The sequence below is a fragment of the Alosa pseudoharengus genome, unplaced genomic scaffold, assembly GCF_046254945.1.
Source record: "Alosa pseudoharengus isolate Yale_2024_CS ecotype anadromous, Long Island Sound unplaced genomic scaffold, YU_APseudo_1.1 YU_APseudo_1.1_scf_4, whole genome shotgun sequence".
Classification (NCBI taxonomy): Eukaryota; Metazoa; Chordata; class Actinopteri; order Clupeiformes; family Clupeidae; genus Alosa; species Alosa pseudoharengus.
Genome location: NW_027468774.1, coordinates 11,192,661 through 11,205,489, shown reverse-complemented (window position 1 = coordinate 11,205,489; position 12,829 = coordinate 11,192,661). Strand labels below are relative to the sequence as shown.

General features: G+C 43.3%; 1 protein-coding gene across 2 annotated transcripts in view; it reads right to left on the bottom strand.

Annotated features, from left to right (window-relative positions):
* Positions 1 to 12,829, bottom strand: part of stxbp4 (syntaxin binding protein 4) — a 63,802-nt gene that overhangs the window by 10,418 nt on the left and 40,555 nt on the right. The gene's annotated exons all lie outside the window — the stretch shown is intronic.

Sequence of the window (12,829 nt, the reverse complement as noted above, 5' to 3'; positions counted from 1 at the left end):
TTCTGTGCTGAACTGTTCTGGGACTCTGTAAGTGTACACGGAAAAGGAAGTAAAAAAAATATACTTCATCAGTCGCATGAGTGTGTATGTGTGCGTGTGTGTGTGTGTGTGTGTGTGTGTGTGTGTGTACACACATGCATCCAAGTGTGTATGGCGTTTGTGTGCATGTGCTGAGCTGGGCTTTGCTGTGCTGTGCCATTTGTGTGTGTGTGTGTATGTGTGTGTGTGTGAGTGTATGTGTGTGTGTGTGTGTGTGAGTGACTGGGAAGCTGGTGCTCACATGGCTGTCGTGTTTGCAGTCACATGCGGGCCCATGCACGCTTCACCCACTTGGAATGGAAGCCTCCGGAAATCCATGTGCCGAGCAGACGCCAGCACCACCGTCTCCATGGAGACCATTAAGCCAAAACGTGAGTGGTGGCATTGCGGCTGTCACATGCATCATTGTCTGCCCCACACGTTTTCCAAACATTCTCCTCTCTCTCTTTCCGTCCCCACTGTGAACAGCTCATCCCTCTCTCCCCTCTCCTCTCCCTCTCTATTTCCATCCCCACTGTGAACATCTCATCCCTCTTTCTCTCGCCCCTCTCCTCTGTTTTCTCTCTCCTCTTCCTCTCTCCCCTCTCCTCTCTCTTTCTCCCCACTGGGAACATCTCATCCCTCTCTCTCTCTCCCCTCTCCTCTATCTCTCTCCCCTCTCCCCTCTCCTCTCCCTCTCCTCACGGAGAACAGCACATCCCTTTTTTCTGACTCAGCATACATACTTCCTTTCCTCACTTCTTCTCCTCTCCTCTCCCTCTCTCCCAACTACAAGGAGTGCATTCTTCTGCCTGAGTCAGCGCTTCTTCCTCTTGACTTTGGGAAAAAAGTTTTGCAAGTTACTCATCTTGCACTGGATCATTTTCCTGAATTCTCAATATTATGATCACAGCAAGTCTGGGCAAATGACTAAGTCAGCACCAGAGGCTAGTACATTCATTGTTTTGCACTTGTATGATGTCGTCACATCACCAAAAGTAGGCTATTGGTTTTACCAAAGATATTTTTGGCAGTATTTTTAAACTACAAAAATACACACCTATGAAGTTGCTACAAAGCTATTTGTGAAGCTATTTTCTTCAACAAAATAAAATGCAAATGACAAAATATTGTATTTTTTGTATTTGAAATACTTATTTTAGATGTATCAGAAATACTGCCCATCCCTGGCTGATGGCTGCAGCAACTTGAGCTAGGTAGTGTTTTTTGTGTGTTTGTGTTTATGTCAATTTTGATCCAGATTGACCAGTTTTTGATGTTGTACCTTGTATCAAATATAGTTTGAAGTTAGACTAACGGCAAATTAAACTACATTCACATCTTTTTAATAACGGCAAGATTGATTATATTATTAATAGCTATGGCGCTACAGACTACTTGGGGTCATGTTCTAACCTTAATTGACTCTTAAATGTGTGAAATCTTGACACTGTGTTTCTGAAGGGGTAGTTGTTGGGTATCCACATCAAGGGCTTGCGTGTTTAATTGGGTATGTTGCTGATCGGATCATAAATGGTCACAGCAACAATGAGGGCTGACTGAAGAATTTGTGATATTGGTTGGTAGTTGGTATCGAAAATATCTTGGTATTTGTTGGTATTTCTTGCTATTTGTGGGTGCTCATATCAAGGACTTGCGTTTTATTTGGTTAAGTTGCTGATTGGATCATAAATGGCCAGAACAAAAAGGAGGATTGACTGAAGAATGTGTTGGTATTTTGGAGGTGGTCGCATCAAGGGCTTGTGGTTTGTCTGGTTATGTTGCTGATCAGATTATAAATGACCACAGCAACGAAGATAAATGACAGAAGAATTTGCTAGTATTTGTTCATGGTGCAGATTCATGTGTACAGATGATGTCTCAATTATTTATCCCCCCAAAAAATAGAGACGGCTTATGTATAGCACCAATAATTTTATACTACGCCCCTGAAGGGTTAGTCCAAAAGGTCTACAGCTATATAGCTCACAGATGCATCTCAATTTTATTTTATTTCCATAAGCTGTGAGCCGTAATCATCAAATATAAAACAAAAAAGCCAGGAAATATTTTATTTGATGTGTACTGAATCTAGAATATAAAAAGTTTCACTTTGAAATAATTTATAGGGGAAAATTAACTTTTCCATGATGTTCTATTTTTTTTTTTTAGATGCACCTGTACTGTAGCCTACTGCTGAAGGTCACTTTGCGCTTTTATATGTAACTGTCAGTTAGAAGGGTTTCCTTTTTTAGCTTGGGCATCTGTCCCTCATGTCTATGCAGGGCCTTGCAAATTCATTCGTGGCGGCCATGGCATCATTCAGCAATACGCCATGCCTCTGCACTCACTTGGCGATTCCAACCAGTGCTGCAGAAGCTTACACTGTCGCCACAGCAACACTGTCTAAAGCGGCATAAATATAGACCCTGCACAAATATGTTCTTAACGTCTGAATCACCCCTCCACTTTTACGCCTCCCTCATATCGCCGCCTCGCCGCCCTTCATTTCTCTCATGGCAACTGTTTAAAAAACTTTTCTTTTTCCAAGGACTGAGTAACGACAAAATCTCATTTAATACTTTTAATCCAACAAGTGGTTTCACTCTGTTTGGCCAACATGCCCATTACATACAATGCCCATTTCAAAGGCAGACGACCTTCCTGCTGGAGTTCAAGGTCAGGTGCTGCAGCTAACAAAGCAGATGACATGGGACAGCACAGGCTTTACAAACACATATATCTATTCATTACAGACCAAACCTTCAGACATTATTCTACAGATATATCTAGTCATTAGAGACAAAACCTCCAGACCCACATTATTATACAGTCCATCCTTGCGTAAGTACAAATCTTTACACGCTGCTAACAATGACTCTAGCCTTAACCCTAAATACATTTTAGAATGAACTTATATAATGATGCACTTCCCTTTCTTTCCTCCTCTACTGTGTTGGTTGGTACAAAACATTCTAGGACACCTCTTTTTAAAATGGAGCTCTTTATAGGAGCATTTTCACTCTAGAGAAGTGACCAGTGGCCATTTGTATGTCTTCAGCACTTGATGAGTGCAAGTTCCTCAGGAGAGCCTAAACGAAACTAATCACTAATCTGAACTTGAGCCTAGGCCGTTTAGATTTAGGTTTTCCATACGCAGTATGGAAAACCTGGAAAAGTATGGAATTTGACTTTAGTAATTTCCAGGTCTGGATAAGTATGGAAAAAAGAAACAAGGGTATGGAGAAATATTTGTGTTTCCAGACTATTGCATCTACAGTACTAATCACTTCACTCAGGTCATAACGAACCATTCCTATTGAGTAGGAACTGTTGTGTAGCTTAACTGTCAGTCCACATCAAGATACAATTGAATGGGGGTCCTCAGAAAAAAATCTCTCCCACAAGGGGACTCTGGTACTAAAACCAAATCGAAAACCCCTGTTCTATGCACGTGCCCTATACCATTGTGCACTGGTATGTTTGCGTAGCTTTGCTATTTTCGGCTAAAAAACTGGTAGACTTTTTTGATTTTGTAAAAGTTACCAAGACATGGATACTGCATTATCTGATAAACTGTTATTGCAAACAAATAATACTGTTTACGGTGAGGCCTCTGCCAGCAGTGTGCTAGTCTCCAACATATGTAGGCTATGCTGTATCTACAAAGAACTAAAAATGTGAGTGCACCTTCCAACACAGCTCTTCCCCGACGAAAAGTATCCAACAATGGGCAAGTGTTTTCTGAGGGCTAACAAGTTAATAATAAACATTATTATACAGCTCTTCAAATGCTAATAGAACGCTCCATTGACAATGTCTAGAATATGGTCAGAAAAATCTACCGAGAAGTTTGAAAATTTGAGTATGGAAAAAGTATGGAATTTTGAAATGGAAAATGTGTAGGAACCCTGAGTGGTTCTCAGTCACACAAACACACACACACACCACCTACGCTCTGCAGTACTACTCGATTCTTGCCTTGAGGTGCGTTCCAACAGTGGCGAACCTTCATAGTGAATTCGTTTTCTCTGAACAGTGAAATTTGGAACGATATGGTGTGAACATTCCATTTTAACAGTTACCCTTCACCCAGCTCCACTGTATTGTTATCCTCAGAATGTTTGCAAGTGTTTGCAAACGTTCAAGAAAAAACTGTTTGAAAATGTTCACAGACGTTTGCCTATGTTTACGAATTTGAACACACCCCTGATAAGTAAGGGATAACGGCCACCGAGGTGTCCTGTTATACGGAGTTAATGGACGAGGGGGAGGCAAAGAACTCCCCGATGCGCAGAGGACCAGGCTGTACCAGGCTGTCAGTGAACAACAGACGGCACACCCAGACGGTTTCACCATCTTCACTGGAGATTTTAACCATGCTAACCTTAAAACTGTACTTCCAAAGCTACACCAGCATGTTGATTTTCCAACAAGAGGAGATAACATCCTGGACCTGGTCTACACTACACACAAAGGAGCATACAAAGCCACCCCCCTCCCCCACATTGGACTTTCAGACCATATCACTGTTATGCTAATGCCCGCATACAGACAAAGGGTAAAAGTGAACAAACCGGTTCGCAAGCAGGTAAAAGTGTGGCCTGAGGGAGCCTCCGATGCTCTTCAAGACTGCTTTGACACAACAGACTGGGAAATGTTTAAGCAGGCAGCCACTTACAACAACCAGACAGACATAGAGGAGTATACAGACACTGTAACCTCTTACATCACCAAGTGCATCGATGATGTGACCCACACAAAAGACATCATCACTCGGGCTAACTGGAAGCCATGGCTGACAGGGGATGTCCTCAGGCTGCTGAGGGCCAGAGACAAAGCCTACAGAGCTGGGGATGAAACTGGCATGAGAACAGCGAGAGCCAACCTGTCCCGTGGCATCAAGGAAGCAAAAAAGGAATACACTCACAAGATAACCACCCACTTCAAAGACAGCAGGAACGCACAAAGCCTATGGCAGGGCATTCAGGCCCTCACGGACTACAAGCCCGCGCCACAGAGCTGCGAGAGCAACATCCCTCTGCTCAACAACCTGAACCGCTTCTTTGCTCGCTTTGAAGCACAAAACAGCACCTGCCCACAGAAGACCCATCCCCCTCTACATGAGCAGCCCCTGTGCCTCTCTGCCGACAGCGTGAAGAGGACACTTGCTGCTATCAACACCCGTAAGGCAACAGGTCCAGACAACATCCCTGGTCGTGCGCTGAAGGACTGCGCAGGGGAGCTTAAGGATGTCTTCACAGACATCTTTAACACTTCCCTGAAGCAAGCCATCGTCCCATCTTGTTTCAAAGCTGCCACCATCATACCTGTGCCGAAGAAAACTGCTCCATCCTGCTTCAATGACTACCGCCCTGTGGCACTGACACCCATCATCATGAAGTGCTTTGAGCGGCTTGTCATGTCACATATCAAATCCATTCTCCCCCCCACCCTGGACCCCTTCCAGTTTGCATACCGAGCCAAACGGTCTACAGAGGATGCAATCTGCTCTGCCCTCCACCCAGCCCTCACCCACCTGGAAAAAAGAGACTCATATGTGAGATTGCTGTTTATAGACTTCAGTTCTGCATTCAACACCATAATACCACAACAACTCATCTGCAAACTTGACAAACTGGGACTCAGTACCTACCTCTGCAACTGGCTACTGGACTTCCTCTGTCAGAGGCCTCAAGTAGTACGTGTTGGCAACAATACCTCAAGCAACATCACACTGAGCACAGGGGCCCCCCAAGGCTGCGTGCTCAGTCCGCTGCTCTTCACCCTGCTGACGCATGACTGCACTGCAACCTACAGCAACAATCACATAGTGAAATTTGCTGACGACACAACTCTGGTGGGTCTCATCACCAAGGGCGACGAGACTCAATACAGGTTGGAGGTCGACCATCTGACCACGTGGTGCAGGGACAACAACCTCCTGCTGAACGTCAGCAAGACCAAAGAGATTGTTGTTGACTTCCGGAGAGGTCACACCCAACACCTGCCACTGACCATCGACGGTGCTGTGGTGGAGAGAGCGAGCAGCACCAAATTCCTGGGGGTGCACATCAGTGAAGACCTCTCCTGGACCACCAACACAGCATCACTGGCGAAGAGAGCTCAGCGCCGCCTGTACTTCCTGCGGAAACTCAGGCGAGCAAGTGCTCCACCAGCCATCATGACCACATTCTACCGAGGCACCATTGAGAGCATCCTCTCCAGCTGTATCGCTGTGTGGGGCGGAAGCTGCACTGAATACAACAGGAAAGCCCTGCAGCGCATAGTGAACACAGCTGGAAGGATTATTGGTGCTTCACTCCCCTCCCTGAAGGACATTTACACCACCCACCTCACCCGCAAGGCGACCAAAATTGTGAGTGATGCAAGTCACCCCGCTCACAATCTGTTTGATCTACTGCCCTCTGGGAAGAGGTACAGAAGCCTGCGCTCCCGCACTACCAGACTCACCAACAGCTTCATACACCAAGCTGTTAGGATGCTGAACTCTCTCCCTCCTCTCCCCCCTCCACCCTCAGCTACATAACATCCTGGACATTGGACCCACAAATGGCCGCCTGCACCACTCCACTTGCACACTTGTACACTTTGCAACTTGTTGTTGTTGTCCTGGAAACACAACACTTCTGCTGCTCTTACATAACTTGCACCACTATGCCACTTTATTTCTTACTTAGGTCAAACAGAACTACCTCAGCCTCTTATTGGCCTGACTTTGCACTAGTATTTTATTTTATTGACTGTCTATGCACAATTTCAACCAAATTTTGCTGCTCTTATTTTTTCATTATATGTGCCCTCTTATTTACTTATTTACTTACTTTTTTGTTTACTTGAATGTTATGTTTGTCTGTGGACTTAAAATTGTTAAAATATGTCTTGTCTCCACCGTGGGATAGTGAGAAACGTAATTTCGATCTCTTTGTATGTCTGGAACATGTGAAGAAATTGACAATAAAGCTGACTTTGACTTTGACTTTGACTTTGAGAGGAGGGCAGTTTCCTCCGCCCAAGTCCAGGGTATATACAGAAATTCTTAAATTGAATTTAATACCTTTTAATACCTTTTTTAATACCTTCACAATATTTTTTAATACCAACACGACTTTGAGCTGCAACTAGCGGCAACCTTTCGAAATTCAGTGTTGGGGGTAACTAATTATAAAGTACACTCTTTATTTCACTATCATTCTATCTCAATCAAGACAAAATGACAAATGAAAATCAGAAAAGGTTTACTGGACTTTCTTCCAAATAGGCCCACGACCATACACAGTACACACACACACACACACACCCTTGCTGTCTCATATACTTTGCCAGTCAAGGTATCACATTCAAAAATAGGTGGTCACACTTTACAAAAATACTAATTATTGATTGGGTGCTGCTGGAGAATGTGGGCCCCATGTGATAAAATACTTTTGGGCCTGCATGCTCCCCGTGACGAAAATTTTGAAAAATAACCCCTTAAATGATGACTTCTGGGGAATTTTGTGAAAATTAATTGATAAATTGACTTAAAATATATTATATTATAATATATTAATAGCATATTACAATACAGCCTATAAAAACCTACACAGGTTGTTATATTCAACTAATTTTAAGCAAGTCTATTGGGACTTTGATCTCATCACATACTACATCAAGGGAGTAAGCCTACGGCCTCCATAGCTCCTGAGCAAGCTTTAAATAATGTAAATGTCACACCTGTAAACTAACCTTAACATGACATTTACTGAGGGTAGAACATTTTAAATCTTAGCCTATAGCCTAAACCTTATCTTATAGCCTAAACAAAGCAACACTGTCAGGCCTATGTTTAACCTCTATTCTGTAGTCAAGGCAGGGGTAGCTCATTGCAAATAACCCCTTATAACATGTGCATAATGTTTACATGTTATATTCTTGTTTTTTTCCCCTTTAATTTAATTATATATTTGTTTGAATGAAAAGGCCTTCTGCCTTTATGGGGACTTTTAATTTGAAAAGGGGTTATTGTGATACTAAGCGCTTTCAGATATAACCTCCGGAGTACATGCGGAGGTTTGTCAAACGGAGGTCCTACCCTTCGGATGATTCAGATATGATGCTAACCTGCGGACCTTATACTGACCTTATACGGACGTATGTGTGAACGACATACACGCGAATCTCCGTGTGGTTGTCGAGTGAGGGGTGGGGGCTTGTAGAGTTCACAAGATGCAAGATATGACGCAGAATATATGCGGCCGCTGCCTGTCACAGCTGCTTTTTGTTTACAAAGTGTAGCCTATGCATTATGTAGGCTAAAGAAGAGAAATCTATTGTGCGTAGGCTAATACTTGAAGTAGGATAGTCAAGTAAGCAAACAGTATTTGTATGTGTGCTTCGAATAAACACATTTATCTGTTTTCAACATTATGTACCAGAATTACTTGGCTATAGAACCCCACATCTGGTTTGCGTTGGAGAGAGAGCATGCACAAACGTTATGGTAGGCTACCAGCCAATTCAGTAGGCTAACTCAAGACTTCAAGGCCATCATACAACGTTTTTAAGCAACAAACAAAATAGCCTACTAACATAACAGTGAAGTTGTTCGTTTTTTCATGGTTTATTTTTTCCAAAAGCATCCTCTCCCCATGTGTCTATTGCATTTACGTAAGGAGCTTGGAACAAAGTTGGCTTTTCTTCGTTTTCATTTTCTCTAGGCATATGCTCAACAAATATCAGCGAGCTCAGCGAGGTATCAATGAACAGAAAACCGTGTTGGCTAACAATTTATTAAATACTCCTGTTATTGTCGTCAACAACGTCGCTGTAGCTACTGCCTTTTCAGCCCCTTCTGCTTATGGTGATTCAGTCTTTTGAATTTATTTGGCCGTGCCATGCAGTTGTAGGCTACAAGGTCTCTTGCCGTTCCCTTCATGTGTTCTATCAAAATGTTGTATGCCCTCATGGACAGTAGCTCCGTGATGTCTGCATCTTTCCAGGTCGGAGATTTTCTGGACAGCATTATGCCACTCCATCATAACACTGGCATTTAAGTCAGATCTAACCACATGGATGCACGAAAGAAACGTCACCAACACGCCCTCTCACTAGGTGTGAATTTTAACCGCATGTTCTACGCCTCGTTCAGACACAGCACATTTTAATGTCCGGAGGAAATACTAGGGGGGGAGTAGTAGAACAACTGGCTAAATTCGGACTTCCATATGACCGGTTATGTCGTTCAGATATACGGCCCCACCGTTTAACATCGGAAAACGCTTAGTAAGCGCTTTCAGACATACGTAAGACCGGAGGTTCTGCCGATGTTAAACGGTGGGGCCGTATATCTGAACGACATAACCGGTCATATGGAAGTCCGAATTTAGCCGGTTGTTCTACTACTCCCCCCCTAGTATTTCCTCCGGACATTATGTAAATGTGCTGTGTCTGAACGAAGCGTAGAACACCCCCCACTAGTTTAGGCTATGTCTGCTGCTCTTACAGCCTATGTCATTAAAAAAAATTCGATGGTGCAAATGATTCCTTTTTTGGAAGACAATGACAGCTGGTAGCGTAGACATGCTGATAGCTTCAATGACGCATATTTATGTGGAGAGACAGTAGCCCTACGTGGCCGATAAGCCACTGAGCCAGGCAGTCGACTCTTCCACCTCCGCACATTCTTGTTTGCTGGCTAGTATACTGTAGACATTTATTGTCTTTTTACAGATGTGGCAATAAGCCTCTTGGCTGTTGCCAACTAGCCTAAGCCAGTTTTTGAATCTCGAGTACTCTAACCAAATGTCCAAAAAATTACATTTTCCCATGACTTCGTCAATAGTAACAAACTTTTGGCAACAAGTTTGGCAGCAAGTCAGCCGTAGCCTATATCCAGTTTGAGGAGGCGCTAAAAGTTTTTACCGCGAACGCACACTGACATATCGCCCAGGTCCTACTCGCACATATAAGTAATATAATATAAATAAATTCACACAAATTTTAGGAGATAGGCCTGCATTGAACACAAATGGGAAAACTTCATAGTTAGTGGTTTGAAAATGTAATACCTCATCAGATGACGTTTATTACTTTTTAATACTTTTAAATGGCCTTAAATTTGGCTAATTTCATTTACTACCTTTTAATGCCTTTTACAACCCCGCGGACACCCTGGAGTCCATTAATTCCGTATAACAGGATACCTCGAAGGCCGTTATCCCGCTTATCACCCGGTTGCCACTATACACGAATCCTACGAGCGTTCTGTGTAGGCTGCCATCTTGTGGCGACGCCATTACTGAGCTGTTACTGGTATGTAAACAAACCTCCGTGATAACGCACCCTCAATGACAGCTACAGCCAGGCTTACAGGCTTGTTGGGTTGATGATGTTAGACAGTGGCCTCCAGTCACAGATGAAGGTACAAGCGATCTTACAGATTATTTATGAAAATAGCTTAGAGTAGAGAATGGGGAAATAAAGACATAATTGGGACTAGGTTGATATTATATCTACTTAACTACTGTAGCTAGCTAATGTTAGCAATAACTATGCTAGCTAGGCTAGCTAACGAGGAAACTATAAAAATATCTGTCCATTTGGCAACAATAAATAAATGAACAGGGGCAGTCGACCCGGGGTATTTTGTGTATCTCACATTGTTTTTTCTTCCAACTTCTAATTTTATTGCTGCTATTGGAACAATTGAAAACGGAACATGTTTTCCCACTCGACATTATAAAAGAAGTAGTGAGACAGTCGTAAATCGCGGGCTGTTATCCCAGTGGACGCAACCAATCCAATAGGAGTCAATGGCGCAACGCTACCCAGCAACAGCTCAGTAATGGCGCCCGTTTACTTCCGGTAGTTTCGCCGGATTCGTGTATAGCCAATAGTCATGCTTTAATAGCTCACAAAGGAAACAAGTGGTTCTGTTTAAAAAGAAGCCGACTTGTTCAGTTTGTTGTACAACTTTCTTGTTTACAGTTGATTCCATTGTTGCAAAGCATGCTTCCAGGCTACTATGGTTGTTATAGTTACCATTCATAAGCACTGATATGGAACGTGATTTTTCTTTTTACCAGAACTACTTCATAGGTGTCCCATTATTCAAAATTAATAGCCACCCCACCAGCCAATAAAAAAAGAGTATTTCTTCTCTCCAGGTGATAATGGTCATTAACAAACAGCTGACTGTTACTGGAGAGTTTAATCACATACTGTATGCTTTGAGTGGAGACAGAAAGGAGGTGTACTCTGAGGCTGGGGGTGCTAGGTTTGTGTGTGTATGTGTGGGGGTGTGTGTGTATGGGGGGACGGAGTGGTGATCTTGATAAGTGTATCAGATGAGAGCTTTAAAGTGATTTCACTTGGGACTTGCTAATACAGTGGGCGACTGCGGCTGCTGAAATGGATCGCGCCTGATAACATGGTAATATGCAACAGCATGGTGACACCACATATGGACCCAGATTCCTACTCTTCCTCACACGCTACACAACTGAATGGAGTCCGCAGACCTGTATGTGTTTGTGTGTGTGTGTGTGTGTGTGTGTTTGTGTGTGTGTGTGTGTGTGCATGTATGTGAGAGTGTTTTTATGTGTATATGTGTGTAGTGTGTGCATGTATGTGAGTGTGTTTGTGTGTGTGTGTGTGTGCGTGCGTGTGTGTGTGTGTGTGTGAGTGTTTGTATGTGCATGTGTGTGTAGTGTGTGTGTGCATGTACTATTTGAGTGTGTTTGTATGTGTATATGTGTGTTAGTGTTTGAACATGCGCTTGTATGTGAGTGTTGACCTTGTGGGTGTACTGTATATGTGTGCGTTGCACAATGCTCAGTGTGTGTGTGTGTGTGTGTGTGTCCATGTGCGTGTGTATGTGTGTGTGTCTCTGTGTGTATCAGATTCTCACCGGGTGACATACTGTACACAAAGTGCTTTTGGAGTCCCTGAGCCTCTACAAAGACTCTAGGCTCCTTGTATCCAAGCAACCGCAGCATTACTGGGTAATTCACAGCATCGTCTGTAACCCCCAAAAGGCTCAGATTGAAAGAGAGCGTGGCACTCAGAGAGAGAGACACCTGTGAAAGCGCTGACCTATATCCATCGCCTTACACAACCAGCCCCAATGACCGCAGTGCATGTAGACGCTTGCATCTCCTCCTAAAGATGCTTAGCGTGACAGTGCCGATGATGATGGTGAGGGCGATGACAGACGTGATGATGAAGATGACATTCATTATTATGATGTTGATGGTGGTAGTGATGATGGTTGAGACAGCAATCGGAACGTGAAAATCTTTATTCAATCTGATAGGAAGCCTTCTGAGACATTTATGACCAAGAAGCTGTAGACTGCCTTAACATCGGCACTGGAGCGACAGGTTGAGGTGACCTTGCAGTATGTGTACACAGCAAATGGACTGCCTACGATAACGGACACATCACACACCATGAGGCTCTATCTTATTAGAGATCTATCTTATCTCCATCACTTAGGGATCTGGTGCAACTGCGATTTTTGGGAAGCTTGTAAAGCCAACCACATATTTGCTATATTAGTGGATGCTGCTGAATGAGTAGTAGGCTACTCAGAAAAAAAAAATGATAAACTCAGAATTTTTTTTTAATAAACATGCATGCTTATGAATCCTCAGACATTTCAATGACATTCTATCGCACAGTCATAGAGCAGTGTAGAGTGAACTATATTCCCAACAATTCCCATGACACTAGGTGACATGACTGTTTGAAACTATGTGACATGACTGATTGATATGGAATCATTCTTCACAGATGACCATATCTGCCA